The sequence below is a fragment of the Marmota marmota genome, unplaced genomic scaffold, assembly GCF_001458135.2.
Source record: "Marmota marmota marmota unplaced genomic scaffold, marMar, whole genome shotgun sequence".
Lineage (NCBI taxonomy): Eukaryota > Metazoa > Chordata > Mammalia > Rodentia > Sciuridae > Marmota > Marmota marmota.
Window position 1 is genome coordinate 3,476,291 of NW_026000316.1, and position 7,563 is coordinate 3,483,853.

The window sequence follows — 7,563 nt, forward strand, 5'->3', positions numbered from 1 at the left end:
TATATATATATATATATATATATCAGTTAAGTCTAAGTTATTGATTGTATTATTGAGTTCTATAGTTTCTTTTTTTTTAGCTTTTGTTTGGAAGACCTATCCAGTGGTGAAAGAGGTGTGTTAAAGTCACCCAGAATTATTGTGTTGTGACCTATTTGAGACTTGAACTTGAGAAGAGTTTGTTTGATGAATGTAGATGCTCCATTGTTTGGGGCATATATATTTATATTGTTGATGTATGGTTCCCTTAATCAATATGAAATGTCCATCTTTATCCCTTTTGATTAACTTTGGCTTGAAGTCTACTTTATTTGATATTAGAATGGAAACACTTGCATGTTTACACAGACCATGTGAATGGTATATTTTATCCCAATATTTCACCTTCAGTCTGTGGATCTCCTTTCCTATGATATAACTCTCTTGAAGGCTATTGTTTGGCTTTGTTTTGTTTTCTTTTTTTTTTTAATCAAATCTACCAGTCTATGTCTTTTGATTGGTGAGTTTAGGCCATTAACATTCAGGGTTATTATTGATACATGACTTGTATTTCTGGTCATTTTTGTTTATTTTTGGTATTTAACTTGACTGGATTTCTCCTTTGGTTGGCTTTTCCTTTATAATAGTTCTTCCCTTTGCAGATTTTCATTGTTGTTTTTCATTTCCTCCTCATGGAATATTTTGTCAAGAATGTTCTGTACTGCAGGCTTTCTTTCTGTAAATTCCTTTAGCTTTTGTTTATCATGGAAGATTTTTATTTCATCATCAAATCTGAAGCTTAATTTTGCTGGATATAAGATTCTTGGTTGGCATCCATTGTTTTTCCTAGCTTGGTATATGTTGTTCCAGCATCTCCTGGCTTTGAGAGTCTGGGTTGAAAAATCTGCTGATATCTGAATTGGTCTGCCTTTATATGGAATCTTCTGATTTTTCTCTCTTGCAGCCTTTAAAATTGTATTCTTATTCTGTATGCTATGCATTTTCATTATAATGTGTGTTGCTGTAGATGTGTTGTCAATTTGCACATTTGGTGTACTAAAGGCATCTTGTATTTGATTTTTTAATTCATTCTTCATGTTTGGGAAATTTCCTGATAAAATTTCATTGAAGACAATGTCCATTCCTTTGGTTTGAACCTCTGAACCTTCCTCTATCCCAATAAATTTTAAATTTGATCTTTTGATGGTATCCCAAAATTCTTAATATTCTGTACATGGTTTATTATCATCTTCACTGTGAGGTCAACTTTATTTTCAAGGTTGTATATTTTATTTTCATTGTCTGAGGTCCTGACTTCCAAGGGATATAGTCTATTGGTGATGCTTTCTATTTGGTTTTTTAAATTGAAACAAAAGAAAAAATTGGAAAAAAAATGACAAAACAAAAAGTTGGTTCTTTGAAAACATAAATAAAATTTATAAAACGTTAGCCATGTTAATGAAGAGAATGACAGAGAAAACTCAAATTATTAACAAACGTGATGAAAAATGAAATATTATGACAGACACTACAGAAGTACAGAAGATAATTAGAAATTATTCTGAAAATTTATACTCCAATAAAATAGAAAATATCAAAGCATTGACAAATTTCTAGAGGCATATCATATGACCTAACTAAATCAGGATGATATATACAATTTAAACATATCAATTTTAATTAAAGAAATAGAGGATGCCATCAGAAGTCTACCAACCAAGAAAAGCCCAGGACCGAATGAATACAAAGCTGAGTTCTAGAAGACATTTAAAGAAGAACTAATACCAATACTTCTCAAATTATTTCATGAAATAGAAAAAGAGGGAATACTTTCAAACACATTCTATGAGGCCAATATTACCCTGATTCCAAACTGAGATAAAGACACACAAAGAAAGAAAACTTCAGACCAATATCTCTGATGATTATAGATGCAAAAAATCTCAAGAAAATTCTGGCAAATCCAATACAAAAACATATCAAAAGGATAATGCACCAGGATCAAGTGGGATTTGTCCAAGAGATGCAAGGTTAGTTCAACATATGGAAATCAATAAATGTAATTCATCACATCAATAGACTTAAAGATAAGAATCATATGATCATCTCAATAGATACAGATAGAGCATTTGAAAAAATGCAGCACCTTCAGGTTCAAAAACACAGGAAAAACTAGTGATATCAGAAACATATCTTAATATGGTAAAAACCTATCTATGCTAAACCCGAGGCCAACATCATTCTAAATGGAGAAAAATTGAAAGCATCCCTCTAAATACTGGAACAAGACAGGGATTCCCTCTTTCATCACTTCTATTTAACATAGTTCTTGAAACTCTAGCCAGAGCAATTAGACAGATGAATGAAATTAAAGGGATATGAATAGGAAAATAAGAACTCAAATTATCACTATTTTTGATGATATGATTCTATACCTAGAAGACTCAAAAAAATTCCACCATAAATCTTCTAGAACTAATATATGAATTCAGAAAAGTAGCAGGATATGCTACTTTGATCAACACCCATAGATCAAAGGCGTTTCTGTACATCTGTGACAAATCCTCAGAAAGAGAAACTAGTAAAACCACCCAGTTTACAATAGCCTCAAAAAATAAAATAGTTGGAAATCAATCTAACAAAAATGGTGAAAGCATCTACAATGAAAACTAAAAAACGCTAAAGAAAGAAATTAAAGAAGACCTTAGAAGATGGAAAGATCTTGGATAGGCAGAATTGATATTGTCAAAATGATCATACTACGAAAAGCACTATACAGATTCAATGCCACCCAATCCAAATCCCAATGGCATTGCTCATAGAAATAAAAAAAGCAATCATGAAATCCATCTGAAAAAATTAAAGAGAAGAATATCTAAAGTAATCTTTATCAAGAAGAGTGAAGCTAGTGGCATTAGTATTCCAGACCTTAAACTATACTACAGAGCAACAGTAACAGAAACAGCATGGTACTGGCACCAAAATAGACCTGAGAACCAATGGTACAGAATAGATGACACAGAGACAAACCCACATATTTACAGTTATCTCATATTACACAAAGGCACCAGAAACACATATTGGAGAAAAGATAGCCTCTTCAACAAATGGTGCTGGAAAAACTGGAAATCCACATGTAACAAAAGGAAATTAAATATCTGTCTTTCGCCATACAAAAAACCCAACTCAAAGTAGATCAAGGACCTAAGAATTGAACCAGAGACCTGTGCCTAATGTCAACATGTCAGATTAGGCCCTGACTTCCTTAATAAGACTCCTATAGTGCAATAATTACAACCAATATTTAATAAATGGGATGGATTTAAACTAAAAAGCTTCTTATCAGCAAAATAAACAATCAGTAAGGTGAATAGAGAGCATACAGAATGGGAACAGATATTTACCACAAGCATATCAGATAGAGCACTAATCTCTAGGATATATAAAGCCCTTAAAAATAAACCAAATAACCCAAATCAATAAATGGGCCAAGAAACTAAACAGACACTTGTTGGAAGAGGATATACTATCAATCAACAAATATATAAAAAAATGTTCAACATCTCTAGTAATTATAGAAATGCAAATCAAAAGTACTCTAATATTTCATCTCACTCCAGTCAGAATGGCAGATATCAAGAATAAAATCAATAAAAAGTGTTGGCAAGGATGTAGGGAAAGAGGCACACTCATACATTGCTGGTGGAAGAGCAAATTGGTGAAGTAAATCTGGAAAGTAATATGGAGATTCCTTGGAAAACTTGGAATGGAACCACTATTTGACTTAGCTATCCCACTCCTTGGTCTATACCCCAAAAGACTTAAATCAAGCATACTACAGGGACACAGCTACATCAATGTTTATAGCAGCACATTTCACTAAAGCTAAATCATGTAACCAACCCAGATGCTCTTCAGTAGATGAATGCATAGGGAAACTTTGGTATATATATACATATACACACAATGGAATCTTACTCAGCATTAAAAGACAATAAAATCATGGCATTTTCAGATAAATGGATGGAGTTGGAGAAAAAAATGCTAAGTGAAGTAACCAATCCCCAAAACCCAAAGGCTGAATGGTTTCTTTGATATAAGGATGGAGAAGTAGGGAGGAGGCAAGGAGGTAGGAAAGACAGTGGAATGAGTTAGACATTACCATAAGTACATGTATGAAGACACAAATGGTGTGAAATATTTTGTGTACAATCAGTGACTTGAAAAATTGTGCTCTATACGTGTAATATGAAATGAATTGCATTCTGCTGTCATTTATAACAAATTAGAATAAATAATAAATAAATAATTTAATAAAGAACTAACATAGTTTTTGCTTACCTGGCAATGTATTAATTTTCCCTTCATTTATGAAGTAGAGTTTTGCCAGATATAGAATTCTTGGCAGATAGATTTCTTAGTTTGACCTTTTAACCCTTGAATATGTCATCTCACTGCTTCCTGTCTTCTATGGATTCTGATGAAAATATAGCTATAAATCTTAAGGACTCCTTGTACATGATGAGTCAGTCTTTTTTGCCACTTTCAAATTTTTCTCCTTGTCTTTGGCTTTTTGCAACTTGACTGTACTATATCACACAGGGAATCATGTTTTCCTACATGGAGTTCATTGAGATTCTTGAATATATAGGTCCAGATCTTATATCAAATTTGGGAAGTTTTTGGCCATTAATGCTTTAAATATTTTTTCTGCCCCTTTCTCTGTTGCTCTTTTTTTTTTTTCTGAGACGTTCATATACATATTATAGTCTGCTAAAAACACAGGTCCATTAGTTTCTGATAATTTTTTCTTCATTTTTTTTTCTTTCTGCTCCTCAGATTGGATGATTTTCTTATCTTTAAGTTTGGTGATTATTTCTTCCGACTAGTCAAACCTACTTTTGAATAGTTCTAGGATTTTTTAAATTGTTGATTGACGTTTGTTTATTTATTTTTTAAATTTATATGCAGTGCTGAGAATCAAACCAAGTGCCTCACATATGCTAGGCTAGCACTCCAACACTAACCCATAATCCCAGCCTTTGCTCAACAACAGCAAGGCACTCAGCAACTCGGTGATGCCCTGTCTCTAAATAAAATACAAAATAGGGCTGAAGATATGGCTCAGTGTTTGAGTGTCCCTGTGTTCAGTCCTCAGTACCAAAAAAAAAAGTGGTAATACACATGGTTTTTCAGAATTCCTGGATATATTTTTAAATATTTTTTTCAGTTGTCAATGGACTTTTTATTTATTTATTTATGGATACGTGGTGCTGAGACTCTAACCCAGTATCCCACACAGGCTAGGCAAGGACTCTGCCACTGAGCTACAACCTCAGCCTTCATTCTAAAATTTTTTAAAAATTCAGTTATTGTACTTTTTGGTTCCAGAATTTGTTTGGTTTCTTTTTGTAATTTCTATCTCTTTATTAACATTCTTACTTTCTTCATACATCATTTTTCAATCTTTCTTTAGTTCTCTTTTATTATTTCTTATTGTTCTCCAAGCATGTTTGAGACATTTGATTTGAAATCTTTGTCTAATAAGTTCAATGTTTGAGCTTCCACAAGAATGGTTTCTGTCAACTCATTTTTTTCTTTGAGCATTCCCTGCTTATTTTTATGATCCATATTTTTGAATACTAGGCACTCAAGTATTATAATGCATATATCCACGTGATCCCAATTTAAAAATCTATAAGTAAATAGCAAAAAGATCAATAGACTAGAGAGAAGGGAATGGGAAGGAAGAGAACAGGGAAAAGGGAAGAGCTGGGAACCAAATTAGAACAAATTATATTTAATGCTTTTATAAATATGTCAAAGTAAATTCTAATGTTAAGTATAACTAAAAAACAATAAAAATATTCAGATAAAATAACAAATGCAATGTGGTAAGTCTGCAAATTTAAATTTGTTCCTTATTCATGTTGTACTATTTTTATTTGTTGAAGGCATGGCTTATGTATAGCCAGTGTTTTGACTGAGATTTTCTAGAATATCAATAGCTGAAAACAACAACAACAAACTCCAAAACTCTCCCAATTTTTTCAGTTTGGCTCTGTGCTAGGCACTCATTTAACATCCAGCCACTTCTGGCTTTTTTCTCATGGTTAAAATGTCTCTTGTGTGTTTCAACTTTAAACCATCCAGATGGCTCTGGAATTTTTAAAATTATTCTAAGCAATGTCCACTGCTTTTCCATTCTGAGTGATTTCCATGTTAGGCAAAACAGAAGAGCTCTTTATGTCAATCCTATAGCTGACTGCTAGACAGGTTATAAGAGACATCCACAAAACTTATTGAATAAATTCAACCCAGAAACAGGGATCAGAGATCCATATTGGAAACACAGACTATTGACTTCAAGATTGCTATTAACCTGGGGCAATCAGAATTCTGATAACCGTGGTTCTAATAGGTTTTGGATGTTTTTTTACAATGTTTCAATTGAGACTCAAGAATCTAGAGCTGTCTACTTCTACATTCTTGCTGATACCCTTTTTGTTGTCTCCTGAAAAGTAAATTCCAGATATAGGTTTCCATATCATCATAACATATTTATGAGCTTTATACTGTTAAATGAATTTGATAGAACAAATGAAACAGAATACTAAGCTCAAAAATAGGTTCAAGTACATACACGAAACCAGTACATAACAAAGTTATTATTTCATATCAATAGAGAAGATATTCCATAAATGGTACTATAATAATAATGTCCATAAATTATTATTATTACTTATTTATATTCATAATATGTATAATATGAATTATAGCTATTGATAATAATCTCCACAAATAAAGATTATTCAATAAATGTCATTATGATAATTGGTCAGTTGTCCTGGAAGAAGAAAAAATTGTGAGTCTACTCAAAGCCTATACCAGTATAATAAGTTCAAGGTAGATAAAATATACAAATATAAAGCAGAATTTGACATGCAAGATATTGGGAAAACATAAACTAATAAAAATGCTAACAGAAATGGCTTCTAAAGCAAATCAGTGTATAATTCTGGAAATGAACCACTCAGTGTTCACTCAACAATTGGACAATATGGAATACAAAATAAATATAAGAATTATGGAGGAAGAAGTAGCCATATATAAGGATTTATACTCATAGTAGTCAGAGTACAATCACAATTACCAAGGCTCTCACCTGTGCTGGTGACATTTTTATATCCATCTGTTTCCAAGAACTCCCTATTTTTTATCTTCTAATATTTTTTCTTCCATATTTCTGATCAATTGCTTATATTGCTGACTGCTGTGAGCCAATGAATCCTTATCTACAGCTAGTTCTTTCTTCACGGATACTGGAAATAGAATACTTGTGGACATTTAATCACTAGGGAGATTCCCAAGGATCTCACTACTGTACTACAAAGATACACCCCTGAATGATATTGTAGTACCTCAATAATCAATTGTTTGCTTAGACCAACATATTGAGCTGTCCCATCTATGAACCAGACAGGTTTAGTTAGTGATGATGTCACTTAAAACAATACGGAAACAATAATAAATATAAGGATTGGGGTATTGGCTGGATTTTATTTTTTAAATACCTTGATAAAA